This window comes from Vidua chalybeata, chromosome 3 (assembly GCF_026979565.1).
Source record: "Vidua chalybeata isolate OUT-0048 chromosome 3, bVidCha1 merged haplotype, whole genome shotgun sequence".
Lineage (NCBI taxonomy): Eukaryota > Metazoa > Chordata > Aves > Passeriformes > Viduidae > Vidua > Vidua chalybeata.
The window spans coordinates 16,187,300-16,201,820 of record NC_071532.1 but is presented as its reverse complement, the minus strand read 5'-3'; positions in this window follow the sequence as shown (position 1 = coordinate 16,201,820).

The following is a 14,521-nucleotide window of genomic DNA, read 5'->3' as shown; positions in this document are numbered from 1 at the left end:
AAGAGTCTCAGACACAGGAATCTGTTGCTCTGCTATTTTTATTTGGTGTAGGAGAGCTCTGAGATTATGTTTTGGTATGGTTTCTTGTTAGGGAAGAAAACGATAAACACTTCACTTTCAGAAAACCTGTAAATATTTAATAAAGATCAAGTTAATCAATACTGGTTGGTACTGCAAGTTTTAGAATTTTTATGTAATATATGGAATTATGTGGGTCCATCTTCTTTGCAAACTAATGGAGGCTTTCATTCCAATATTAAAAGATACTAAATATTCTTTATTGGCACAATTTACTAACCGTATTTATAGTATAGTTCTAAAACCTGGTAACTTTTGACCAAAAGCACAAACACGACTGGTGTCTAATGCCCATTATCAAAAACAGGCACTGCACTTGTTGTGGCTCATCTGGTGTAAGCAAGAAAACCAGCAAGAACATGAAATGCTACTGTACTGGGTTGTTCCTCTAACATGCATGGACTGTATTTGCTTTTTGCCTGCCTTGGTCAAGCTGAGTCTGCTCTGGGAGAGGTCAGGTAGGCATCTAGAGGTGTCACAAAACAGCAAGAGTTTATGTTAAAGGAATGAAGGAATGTGACTGCCTTTTTGGCATTAGCAAGATGGTATGTGGGACTGCCTTTGTAAAACTGAACCCATGGAAGATGAGTACACTGGTAAAGCTCGGGTTGTATCATCTTCTGGATTGTTTACAGGGTTATTGACTGGATACAAAGAACTGAGGTAGTTACGTTTATCACAAATTTCACACTATTTTGGGTACATTCAGGCTTTTCATCTGACTCCATTTCCTGCCTCCCAATAAATGCAAGAGACTTAGGATTTTTTGATAAACATTAAACAGAAGCAGTGAAATCTGTATTTCATTCAGATGTTTTAATGATATATGTAAAATTGTTACCTCCCTGTGTTTTCAATTATACTAATGAAGTATCCCACATATTCTGATTATGCATTTAAAAAAATACATACCAAGTAGTTTAGAGGAGAATTTGGGTAAGAACTTCAGTAGTTCAGAAAATCAAGCGTGAGCAGAAATGAAGGGAAAATGCTGTAACAAGGAAGAAGGCCAGCTGGACTGTTACCTCATGGCTGATGGGCCAGAGTATGCTATTTCTTGCTCCTTAATGATACTTCTTAATTGTGTTGAAGGACTACTGAGTGACAATATGATACAGTTTCTCCTACTGTAAGCAATTTCTGAGTCTCAGGAAAGATACAGATCAAAGAAATGACCCTTGGCAATGAAAATGTCAGGGCATATGACCTATGGTAGGAGTTTTCTGTTAAAATTGGTTCTGCCTGTGACAATGATGTAATACACAGATACTTTACAGGGAGGTCTTATCTACGCTAAAACAGTGGTTGCAGAAAAGTAGTCTGTGGGCCATGTGGGCCATGGTTAGCTAATCTGCATGTGTCATATAGAACAGTGTTAAAGAATAAAATTTTTAAATTTTTCACTAATCTCATGAAAACATCCAGTAAAAGATAAGTTAGTTTTACTTACTGATTATTTACAGCATCTTTAGAGCATTTTCTTATTGTAAGTTGATGTTAAGATGTACAGCGACTCACAAAAAATATTAGGTGTTGAAAATGTTGAAGTCAAAAAAAAAAAAAGAATCACTGTGCCAGACACGGTTGGCATCTGTAGTACTTCAAACTCTCCAGAATGCTGTCAGCTTAGCTTAGGAGGAAGAGAAATCATTATGCAGTCAGGACATACATAATTTTATTTGAACAGTGTGCTAATGTAATTGATCCCTGCTTGTTGCCTGTTATTACTATTTTTAAATTAGTTTTTCCATTTAAAATTCCCCTTAATTATTTTTGTTACCTTCATTAATCTTTTTTCATAATGATAACAATGAGATAATGAACATTACAAAGTAATGTTTTTGTATGTTATCACAAATTATATATTTGGATGCACTAGCAAGTGTTCCTAGGTCTATTTTTTTTGTTGTTGTTGTTAGAATAGTTCCCTTATCTGGGTCATTGCAAAAGTGTCAGCTCAAGGGAGGGGAACAGAGTAGCCCCAGTTTACACAGGCTTAATCTGTTTGAGAACGGCACCCTGAGTTCACAATCTCTTGAAAGTGCAACTAGGGCTTTGGGTAAGAGCTACTGCATCAATAGAAATTCAATTTGGTTGTTAAATACAGATTAGAATAAAGTTTTGTCTCTGTTAACCTGAAACCCATATACCTAAGTCTTGAAAACCCTTAATTTCTTCTGCTACTAATCCTATCTGATGTTTTGGGCCATGATAGTATGGGACTAAGCAGGTGAATGGGGCAAAGTGTGACCTTAAAGGCAGGTGATCAAGATGTGTGGGCCTCTAGAATGACCCATTCGGCATTCTCAGAGAGCTCGGGGCTGGGAAATGTGCCCTGCCAGCTGCCTGTCACTCAGGGACTTGTTTATGGAGCTGTTGAGAGACAATCTTCTTGTAGTTCCCCAAAGTGTCACTGATACTGCACAGTAGTCAGGTTGTCTCACATACATGTAAGAAAAACTTGAGCCAAAAGCTTTATGAATATTTTACATGCTTTTATGCTCAAGCTTCTCTCAAATTATTTTTTCCTTTTCTCTTTTTTTTTTTTTACATTTGGTCCAGTGTGCTTATAAATAATGCGATAATCCTTCAGTCTCAGAGGTGTAGACTGTCTGTCATTGGAATGCTGAACTGTAGATACATGCTCAGTTTAAAAGAACTGTGCGTTTTTTCTCAGAGGATCCTGAAATCTTAAAGTTTTCAAGGTGTAATATAAATACATTCTTAGTTGTCCTTATCTCATGCTAAAGAGGGTTAACCATTTGTGTGTTATTTTAAAAATAATTTTAGTTCACCAAAACCAACACTAAATTGTCTATTTGCTGAGACTTACAGAGTAAAACAATAATAAAGTCTGTGTAAATAAATTAGTGATCTGATCATTGTATACTCATGATACTTTGGATGCAGATGTCTCTCATAGTCTGTAGTAAAATGGAGCTCCAGAACTGGATATGCTGTTTACAAAATAACCCATCTTTATTGCTAAAAAATTGTGAGGGAAAACTGCCAAGTAAGAACAGAGTTTCATTAGTGCAAAGATGGTTAGATGAATCAATGAATCTAAGATTTCTGACAGCCTTGTTTATTTTATATCAATATTAAATATTTTACATGTATCCCTTTAGCATCCAGCTACTCTGCTCTACAGGCCTAGTGAAATCCCATACCTTCTCTGGGGACAAAAGGCAGCTGGTTATCATGTGCAGCTGCAAAACCCCTCAGCTTTTGCAATGACCACTGAGTGTTTTTATACCTCTTTCTGCATTCTGTAGTATGATTAAGGCTTAAAAGGAATGTAGGATGTTACCAAATTTTAATCTTACATTAAATGGGAGATAAAAAAAAAATCATGCAGACATTATTGATATTAAGTAACAATGAATGCAAAAAATGTAAGGAACATCTCTTAATTTCATATTTTATTCTACCAGAGGAGATTGCTGAAACTTAATTCATGAACATCAAAACTAATTGATGCCTGTTTGTGTTCTTTAACTCTCTCTGAGTTTCCAGTCATGCCCACATGTTTGTAAATAGTCTCAGTGAACACAACTGGACTATCCATGAATCAAAGCTTTTTCTACAAGTAATAATATAGATGTATATATTTCTACAAGCAGATGTATATATTGATACAAGTAGATGTATATATTGATACAAGCAAAACATTAACTGATAGGACTAGGAAGAACAGTGCATCAAAGCAAAATGTACTCCTGATCATTCTGTTTTTTTCATGTGGTAAGTGATGGCACCTTCACAAACAGACAGGTATTTTTCTGTGTAAATATTTTTTATAATCATATAATAGTATCATTTTCTGTAGAAAATAACATATAGTATTTAATTCTCTGATGGAAATAAAAATCTATCCGTTTGGAATCTATGATTTTTTGATAATGTATATCTATAGTCAGGTCAAATTGAGAACTCCTTTGTTTGTATTTTGAATTAAAATCCATAAGAGATTTCTGTACTTAGAACTTGACTAAAAATGAAGGATATTAACATGTAAATTCAGATGTAGCACTGAACAAATCCTCAGCTACTCATTGCCTGAGGTAAATTAGCATTTCAAGACAGAATTGCAGAAGGCGGCTCATGAGCAATAGATTACAAAGAAGAGACAAACTTGAGAGAATAAAGTTGCAGCTAAAAAACATCTTCAGAAGTAACTGAAGAGAGGGTGCCACTGGTGTGGAGGGAGAGAGAATGCTCTTGAAGTGTGCTAGAGAAGCCAGGAAAAATGAGTAGTGAAGCATAAGAGCACATATTTTAGCATGGCAAGACCTGACAGGAACCCTGACAACCCTGGCAGTTGTCAGTCTAGGAAGCCCTACCAGAGTTATGATCACCTTGGACTTGGACCTTAGGAAAAAGGAAAGGAAAAGTCTAATGGTTGTGAGACTACTGAAAAAAAGCTCTGTAGACTTTCTGAATAAACCCATTAGCTTTTAGGTGAAAACAGTAACTTGTGTTCTGCTCCTATCATCCACGGAGTTTGCTAGTATTTGGCTTGCTTTATTTATTGTGGAGGAAAACATCTGTAATGCTAGTCAGGAGTATTCTAATGGAATACTTCTGCTTATGAAATATGTATACAAAGACCTGTTTCTCTAAACATAATAGAAATAAATAGCAGTAAATTTATTTGTCATGAGTTTTGAACCCTTCTGATAATTCCTGTGAATCTAAAGTATCATGTGCTTTCCCTCAAAGCCGTGTAACTGTTCTGTTTATTTCTACAGTAGGATAGAAGCTTCTTACTTGGATTTTTTTCTGTCAACCCCAGGGTATTCTTTCATGCATTTGATTAATCTTTCACTGTTTGATTAGTGTTAGTATTTTCTGATAATGTCTTCCTAAATTTCCCAGATACTACTGTAGAAATGAGCACTTCATTGCTCTTTTAAATTTTGTTTTCCTGGAAGGAATCCAATGAGCACAGTTACCAAACTTAAACAAAACATGTTTGACAAGAAGCCCAAAACAGCCTTAATAGCAGCAATTTCTCATCCTAGAAGAAACAAAGATCCACTTTTTCTTCCACTTCAGACACAGTAATTAAAATTACTGGTGTGTTTGCTTGATAACTACGAATTTAGTTTTGTAGTCATAGAGGCTTTTTCTGCAAATTTGAAGAAAACCTGTAGTTATGGGATCACAGAATCCTTACGTTGGAAGGGACCTCTGGAGATCATCCAATCCAACCCTCCTGCCAAGTCAGGGTCACCAAGAGCAGGTTATATAGGAACTTATTCAGGTGGGTTTTGAATGTCTCCAGAGAGGGAGACATCACAACCTTCCTGAGCAGCCTGTTCCAGTGCTCTGCCACCTTCAGTATTTTCAGAAGTCCTGCTTTCTTTAAATAGTACACATTTTTGGTAAGAGATAATATATGTTAGAAAAAAAACTATGAAAAAAATGCCTAGAGTATGTTTAAAAATGAGAAACATCAGCAAAAAAGGGTCCCTCTTTAAGTATTAAAATATTTATGCAGTGAATACAACCAAAGCCAGTATGTTAAGAATATTATTTTAGACACTATATATACATCTTATACAAGCAGACTGATTTAAATTGTGTAAAATACTCAACACAATCTTTTTAATGATAAAGTAATACATAATTTACTATTTTTGTAGAACTGATCCACTCTCCATCAGTGAAAGCAAGGTAAATTTGAATTTGAATATATTCTTTGGCCTTATATCTTAATTTAGCTGTTCCATTTTTTTCTCATTTTTATGGAAAACAATTTTGACACAAATTCAGGCTGATTATGGCAGACTTTGGCAGACCAACCCATTATTAATGTCTTTGAATTTCTGTATTTGTTTGAAAATTTTTAAATGTGTGTGGCATACAATGACTCTGATTAAACATTCTATTGGTACAGTAAACTAGTATCGTCTTATTTATAAAATTCCTTATTTCATAGCATCTGCCAAATTCAATGTAAAGAGTTGATAACATACATTATTTCTTACCTCAACCCCTCTTTAAGAAGTTGTGATCATGTGGGAAAATATGAAAGCCTTCAATAGTAAAAAAAAGTGTCCTTGCTAACAAATTGAATTCATAAGCAGTTTGCAGTCTGCCAATTTTATTTAACTTCACAGCTGTGGAGGCAAGCTTATATTCTTCCTGTGCAAGTTCTTCTACTCAGCCACCTCTGAGCAAGCAGCTGTATGATTACTCAGCTTGCCCCATTCTAAGGATGGATTGCAAGACTCGGCATTTTGATTTGAGCAGATGAATAGGAAACCGCAGGATGCAAACTGTAGCATGTAAACTTGCAGCATGTCAGCTGTTTTATAAAAACTGCCTCTGTGCACATCCCTACACTGCTATACTTCGTGGGGAAGGTGGTGAGTCCATCCCACTGAATGTTTATTCCTCTTGCATATGCCATGAGATGGAAATACCAGGTGTTAGTCTTCATGACTGATACAGCAGTATGTCAGCAATGTGCCAGTCATGGAAGCATACGTGATACACACTAAAATAACAGCTTTGTAACATTTCCTTGACAAATTCAGCAGTGAGTAACTGCTCTTCCTTCGCTGCAGCGGAACAGGCTGTATATACCTGCACAGCACAAGGAATGGAGAGAGACTGAGAAAGAGCTCCTGAGGGAAGTGTGATGTCATGAGAGGACAAAAAAATTCTTCTGCATAAAGTCTTATCCTTTCCCCCTTTATTTCTGAGAAAGGAGGTGCTGCTTCCCTCACAGAATGCCCAGAATGGGGAATGAACCACAGTGGGTCATCTGGTCCAAGCTCCCTACTCAAGCAGGGTCATCCTAGAGCACAGGATTGCATCCAGAGACTTCATATCCTCTCTGGACAATCTGTTCCAGAGCTCAGTCACCCATATAGTAAAGAAGCTCTTCCTCATATTCAGGTGGAACTTTCTGTGCATCAGTTTCTGCCATTCTCCTGTCCTACTGCTTGGCACCACTGAGCGGAACCTGGATCCATCCTCTTGGCACCCCTCCTTTAGATACTCATAGACATTGATGAGGTCCCCTCTCAGTTGTTTCTTCTCCAGACTGAACAGTCCCAGCTCCCTCAGCCTTTCCTCATAATGGAGATGCACCAGTCCCTTAATCATCTTTGTTTTCCTGAGGAGCCTAGAATTGGACACAGCATTCCAGATGTGCCTCGCCAGGGCTGAGCAGAGGGACAGGATCACCTCCCTTGACTTGCTGGCAATGCTCTTCCTGATGCACCCCAGGATTCCATTGGCCTTCTTGGCCACAAGGGCACACTGGTGGCTCATGGACAGCTGGTTGTCCACTAGGACCACCAGCTCCTTCTCCATAGAGCTGCTCCTCAGCACCTTGGCCCCAAGCCTGTACTGGTGCCTAGGGTTATTCTTCCCCAGGTGCAGGACCCTGCATATGCCCTTGTTGAATTTCAGACAGTTCCCCTGTGTCCATCTCTCCAGCCTGTCGAGGTCTTCTGAAGGGCTGCACAGCCCTCTGGGGTACTGCTCCTCCCAGCTTTGTGTCATCAGGGAACTTGCTGAGGAGGCATCTGTGCCTTCATCCAAGTCATTGATGAACTTGTGAAACAATACTGGGCCCAGTAAGTGAACCTTGGGGACACCACTCGTGACAGGCCTCCAACTAGACCCTGCACCACCAATTACAACCTCTGGGATCTGCTGTTCAGCCAGGCTCCATCCACCTCACTACCCACCTATCCAGTCCACAATTCCTGACTTTGTTTATGAGGATATTGTGGGAGACCTTGTTGAAAGCCTCACTGAATTCAAGGTAGACAATACTCACTGCTCTCCCCTCATCCATCCAGGTAGTTGTTTCATCATAAAAGACAATCAGGTTGGTCAAACATGATTTGCCTTTAGTGAATCTATGCTGACTACTCCTGATCACCTTTTTGTCATCCATGTGAATAGAGATGGCCTCCAAAATGAGGCACTCCACGACCTTTCCAGGGATTGAGTTGCTTGTTGCCTGTGCAAATCAAAAAGAAACAGAGTATAAGATTACCTTACAGCACTTGCCTTACCTAAGTTAATATTGTTACATTATCTTGTGTGCTGTCACAAGAAGAAATGCTATTGTAGTGATAAATTAGTATCTGTTAAAAAACTAACAATATGTGTCTCTCTTTTACTCATTACAAGTTAATTTTGTGGCTATATGATCCTGAAAGTGCAGATCCTTCCAAACAGATCCCACTGCAATTATTCCATCACAAACTGAAATTATGCCACTTAAGATAAAAAGTTAAATGCAAGTCTTGTGACAATTTACCAGTTGAAAATGAAAATATCTTATTGAAATATACTGCTTGTATACATCTTTATTTATTTGCTTTAACTGTGCTAGGAAAAATAAATTTGCAGGGGTTTCTTTCCTGACAATACTGCAGCAGTAACACAGGTATAATAAGTAAGGTGAAGCTTATTATCTATTTCATAGAGATAGAATAATTAGTAAGTTTTAGTGCTTCAGTGAAGTTTCAGTTTTAATAAAAATTTTATGCAGAAATTTTAACTGGCAGTAACATGCCAGTCAAACCAAAGACTCATCTAAGAGTTCCACATACACCTGTTTGGCAAACTGTCAGAAAAAGGTTTAGGCAAAAGCATTGTGGAAGTCATGATATGTCAACAACAGGAATGTCAATTTACTTGTTTAATTTAGACCTAAAATGTGACTACCTATTGTACAAGCTATTCTCTACAGTTTCATATCTGCACTGAATGGAGAACCATTTAAGAGATTATCCCACATGGATTAGTTTAGGGATTAATATGTCTAATAAATTTTGTTAGGAATGGGTTTCTGACCTAAACAATTGGTGGAAAGTAATCAGTATTTAGGACAATATCTGGCAAAAGATATGCATCCATGGCATCACAATTAATTTTGATATTTTATTTATTCTTAGGTTGCCGTCATTATATCTTGTCTAGTTTTTTAACATTTCTTAGTATCTTCAAGATTAAAATGAAAGAGAAGAAAAAGATAGCAATATTAATTGTATTGTGAAGGCATTTTTGCTGTTACATAACTAGATGTTAGGAAACTGGTTTTGGTTTTTGTCTGCTGCTATGGAAAGAATGCACTGAAAACTGAGTGTTGTATATTCTGAAATTATTAGATTGAGTAAATATCATTTTAATGGTATGCCATTGTTTCAAAATTTATTTTATAATACCAAAGCATTTTCCAAGAATTTCAAAAAAGATATCATGTAATAAACAGCCTTATCGCAGGTGGACTAAAATAAAATTAATAATAAACTTTGTTCTACTTAAACAGTGTTCTCAGAGACTGTGCAAACCTTTTTGGAATTTGAGACAGGTATCTATTGTTCATACCTATTTGAAAAACAGAAGTATTATTCTCAGGAGCATCCAAAATTAGGATACAGTATAATTTTTGGTTTGTTTTTATTTGTTGAATGCTACTTAAAATTGTTACACTTGCAACTCTACAAACAGCCAATGATGAGTAGGACCATGATGAAAGAAAGCCGTTGATGAGATGGCCATGTCTGCGTCTCTTTATTCTACTTTGAGATAACTTTGTGCTTCAATAATGATTTTGCCATTTTTCTTTGAAGACAGGTTAAAGACAGTGGATGATGAGCTGTCATCTGCACATTTAGCTGCCCTTTGTTTCATTTAGCATAGTACCTAAACTTAAGTAAGCCTTTCTGTCAGTCCTAAAAAACTCACTGCATGGAAGCTTATGGAGTAAGAAGAAAGCAAGATCAAAAATTCTGAGTTTTTACTTGATTGAGAGTTTATAAGACAATAGAACAAAGCAGTAACTAACATTGATGGGAACATACCAGGAGTTACATGTAGCAAAAGTATTTGACACAAGTTTTGTGATCTGTAACATTTCATACATCACAGGCCTTCCTAATCCAAATCTAAATCTAATCTATCAAATCTAATTTTTTCATGAGGTAGTGAGGATGACTCTGAATGTGTATATTACAAGGGGTTCTCAACTGCAGATGTTTCCTGAAGCATATTTGCCATCTGACCCTTACCCATTTTGTACACTCTCTTAATGCCAGTTATAAAATGTTCAGGTCTATTTTTGTGGCTTTACCTTCTTTTTATTGAAGAGTTTACTCTCGGCATGTAGTTAATGCTATTTATTATACTGCAAGAAACAGGTATGATCTTTACTGGATAAACAGTGCCGTTTTATGTAGGTTTGGTTTCCTCTCCCTCAGCCGCCATTTATTGTACCTTTCTATTTTATCACTAGATGGCAACATAGCATAACTCCAGATCAAAAGTTGCTATAACCAGAAATGGGCTTTTCCTATCTAGTTTTTCACAGCAGGGTATCAATAATTCACTTCCCTCCTTGAAATGGGAACTTACACATTCTGGCAATTTCAGTGAATTGCTTCTTAATGGTGCAAGTTCTAGCATTACTTACTAACTGCAACTTTTTTACACAACTGAAGTGCAGAATAATCAAGTCAGAGAAAATAAAACTACTTTTATTTACAGTCTTTTTCTCCTACCAAATCCATTGGAAGGAGGAGAATCCATTGATTCATCTGAATTATCTCACATATATTTGGTTATTTTGTCGCAACACCTTAAATTGAAGCCAGTGGCACATATGTTCACATCTAGAAGAGCAGAATTTGCATAATTTTCAACTTTCCAAAAATTTAATTTATTGAGATAAGTCTGGAAGTTAATATATGGAAGAAACAACTGAAGTAAATTTGGGGTGAAGCAACTTGTATCCATTAATCATATGCAAGAGATGCCCTACCATCCCTCTTGAGAGCCCTGAACCCATAGAGAATTCAAATTCTAGTCATACTGGACAGGAAGATTATCACTAGACAAGGTATGAAAACTGAAATTTCAAGCTCTGTTTCTCTGGAGATACATTTTCCGGTGAAACGAGAGAAAAAGAAGTAAGACCACTCTTAACTGAGGTACCAGCTGCTTTTGCTTTTGGAACCTTAAACAGACTCAACAGTTTTGCTCAGTATTTGGTAAACAGTTAATTTTAGAGGCCCTTAGGCTTCTTAAGTCTTCTCTGAAACTCAGCATCTCAGGAAACTCAAAACACTTTGTTAGAGTAAGAATAGGTTCTGTCCTGCATCACGTTTACTCCTGAAGCCATAATTAAAAAGCTTAATACTGAGCTGAATTATTTGATTTTTGAGTTTCTATTAGTCCTGCTGTATTCTGATGTACTGAAACAGAATTGCTTGGGCCCTGATATTTAAACAAGTCATCTGCTTCAAAGATGATGGTCTTTTGTAGCCAGATCCATTATTATCCTATGTATTTAATGAGTCGTATTCTGCCAACTGAAATGAAGGAAGCAATATTGGAAGGCTGTCAATTAACTTTCATTATCCACATTCTCTTTTTCCTGGGAATGTTTTCAAGGAAACCTCATAGGTTTATGTGCTGTTTGTTCAGTTTCTAGATTATGAACACTCAATTGTCCTGCAGTATCTGACGAAATGATAACAAAAATGCATGGAAAGCAAACAGTACTTCAGGATTGCTTTATTTTAGATATTTTTAATATCATTCCAAGGCCCAAAAATTCATTTCCTAGCCATGAAAATTGTATCTCCCTCTGTTCCCCACAAAACAGTGACCTCTCCATTAAACCGTATGCTTCCCAACAATAGGGGTTTTTTAGATGTTGAAACTTCCTACATAAAGGATGGATTCAGAACTTATACAGAAATAAAAGTAGATTGTCAGATGCTTTGGCCCAAGACCTAAATAACAATGTAACTGATGTGACTTAACAGATAATTGAATCAAAATTTTAATAAATGGTACTTCTTATAAGTGAGAAGCTAAGAAGTAAAACACAAGCTTCTTGAAAGAGAAATAACTAGAATATGTTCAAGATCCTGGTGTTCATCTGTCTATGCAGTGCAGGTAGGTTATCTCTAGTTCTCATTTGACATTTAAGATGTGGATGGTGTTCATTAAATGTCTGGATGAATCTATTTTAGATCCTCTTTCCATTGATGTAATGCTGGTTTTGGCATTAAAAATGACCAACAAGTTTATTTAAAGAACATTTTGACATAAGGTCAGCACACTGTCTCTGGTTCTCACTGCATGAGCTCATGCTGCCATATGAAATCATTTTTAGGGTCACAGCTTAAATTTGTAAATGCATTTCAGTGAAGCTCTTCCAATTACATTAGCTGCTAATGTATCCCAAACCATCTTGATTTCTTAATGTACATCCTTGATAAAAACTTTAAGATATGTTACTATTTACCTAATCACTGTGTCATTTCTCCTACAGAGTGGAAAACAAGTACTTGGCAGCATGGACACCTTCTTGGATATAATGAAACATTTAATAAAACAGGAGATACAGCAAACTGAATTAAGTTCTTGAATTTTCAAAGTGCTGCTTCTTTATCTGGAGAGCTTGTTATCTATGACTCAGTCACATCTAAATTTATGTTGTTGCTGATCTACAGTGGCTGCAGCTCCTCCACCTTTTTTTCCAGTTTATAATGAAGATAATTTTGTGACTTGAAATTTTTTTAGTTGCCTGCTCCTTGCAGGTCTGTTATGAGGATGACATGCATAAATGCAACATCATTTGGGCTGCTGTGGGATGATGTGTTTACTACACTTACAAAAACAACACTGCTAATGGATATTGTCGGTATTTGGATCAAAATCTTCTCTATCAGGAATTCTTCATGGGATCACTATTCTCACCAGATTATTCTCAGTTAATTAAAGAATATTTTAGAGTAGTTATTTTTTTTATTTAAGTGCTAAAGTAATAGAAATTTCAGGTAGGAGATTATTGAAGCTACCCTTTTGAAAATGACAGCTGCAGAAAAACTCATTTTATTCATCTGTTAAGACTGAAAATTATTATTTTTAGATTAACAGATATACCATGAAGAGAGTTAGCAAACTAGAGCCATTTATTCTTCAGATATTGTAAACTTGCATCTGTATCAGTATGACTCTAATAGGAAAATTCTGATTTTCAGCCTTAGCATTTCTTACAGGAAGATAATAGATTATTTTTGTCCAGTTCTGTTTGACTAGAAGTTTAATGGCATGATAACTTTGATTTTTTGCAAAGAGAAGGTGACTAAAATGGCATGATAACTTTTCAGTACATCAAAAAGAGATTATTTTGCAGTTTTCTGTCATTGTAAGGCACTGGCTTTTGGATTACAATCACAGCATCATACCAAAGATATATGGAATTCCCAAGTGGAACACAACTATTACTAAGAAAAGTCCTTTTATTCATTATTTTAGCCTAAGGAAACCTCATAAGTCTTTCCCATGGTAGTTGCTTGTCTTTACTTGGCTATTATAGGAAAATCAGCAGGTGCCATTCACTCAACAGGCAATGGTATGGTTTTTTGGCTACTTGAATCACCTGGAAACTGTACAAAAGACCAATCTCAGTCCATCTCTATGAAGTTCATCTCAGTTCATCTCAATGAAGTTCAGTGGACCAGTGCTGGACATCACCACAGCCATGTCCTACAAAATTGTTCGTGAAACTTGACAGATCTTACTCTACGATTTTGAGCTGCTGTTCTAATCAAAAACATTTCAGATGGTGCAGGACCATATGGAAAAAATCTCTCAGACAAAATTAGTCAGTTCCAAGGCCACAATAAATATCCATTGGAACAAGGCTTGCAAGATTAAGTTATCAGACTTACTGGGCACTCAGTCTTATCTACTGATACATTTCATGTGACACAGAGGTGGGTCCCAACAAGGCAGCCTGGTGATCGCTGCATGTAGAGCAGCAGCTGAGGCACTGCAGACAAAGAACAATAAGCAGTCAGGCAGAGTGGGGCAGAACTGCCAGCCCAACCAGTGCACACTGTAGGCAGCCAGACCAATGGTATTGCCAAGAATATTTTCATAAAAGGTCTTGATAAATATTTCTGCTAATAACCCCTAGGTACCATAAAAAGGCATACTGACAGTGCCATGAGAGGATGTCAAGGCACTGAAGCCATTTTCCTGTTGATCCTTTTTAAATAGAAGTCGGGGCTCACAGAAGACTCTACCTGAGTACCATTTCCATGCTGATTCAACAAGAACCATGAGAAAGAAACCCATTAATCAATCTCCCAGTGTTCTTTGTTGGGACTGTTTCTGCCACAAGGCCACTGCAGCTTCCCTGGCTGACCCACAAAAGTCTTGTCTTACTACCCCTGGCATAGGCAAGAGAATTCTCTGTCCATATGGGAAAACAAGCTGAGCCTTTGACCTTTTTTTCTTGTTAGACTGCAGGATGTTTAAAATAGAAGTGCACTTTAATATACTGTAGCTATAAACAGATCTGCATGACTCAAAATCAGGTCCAGCAACATACCTTACATGAGATAATGATTGAGCTCAAATGCAAAACCAAATTATACAGGAGATGGAA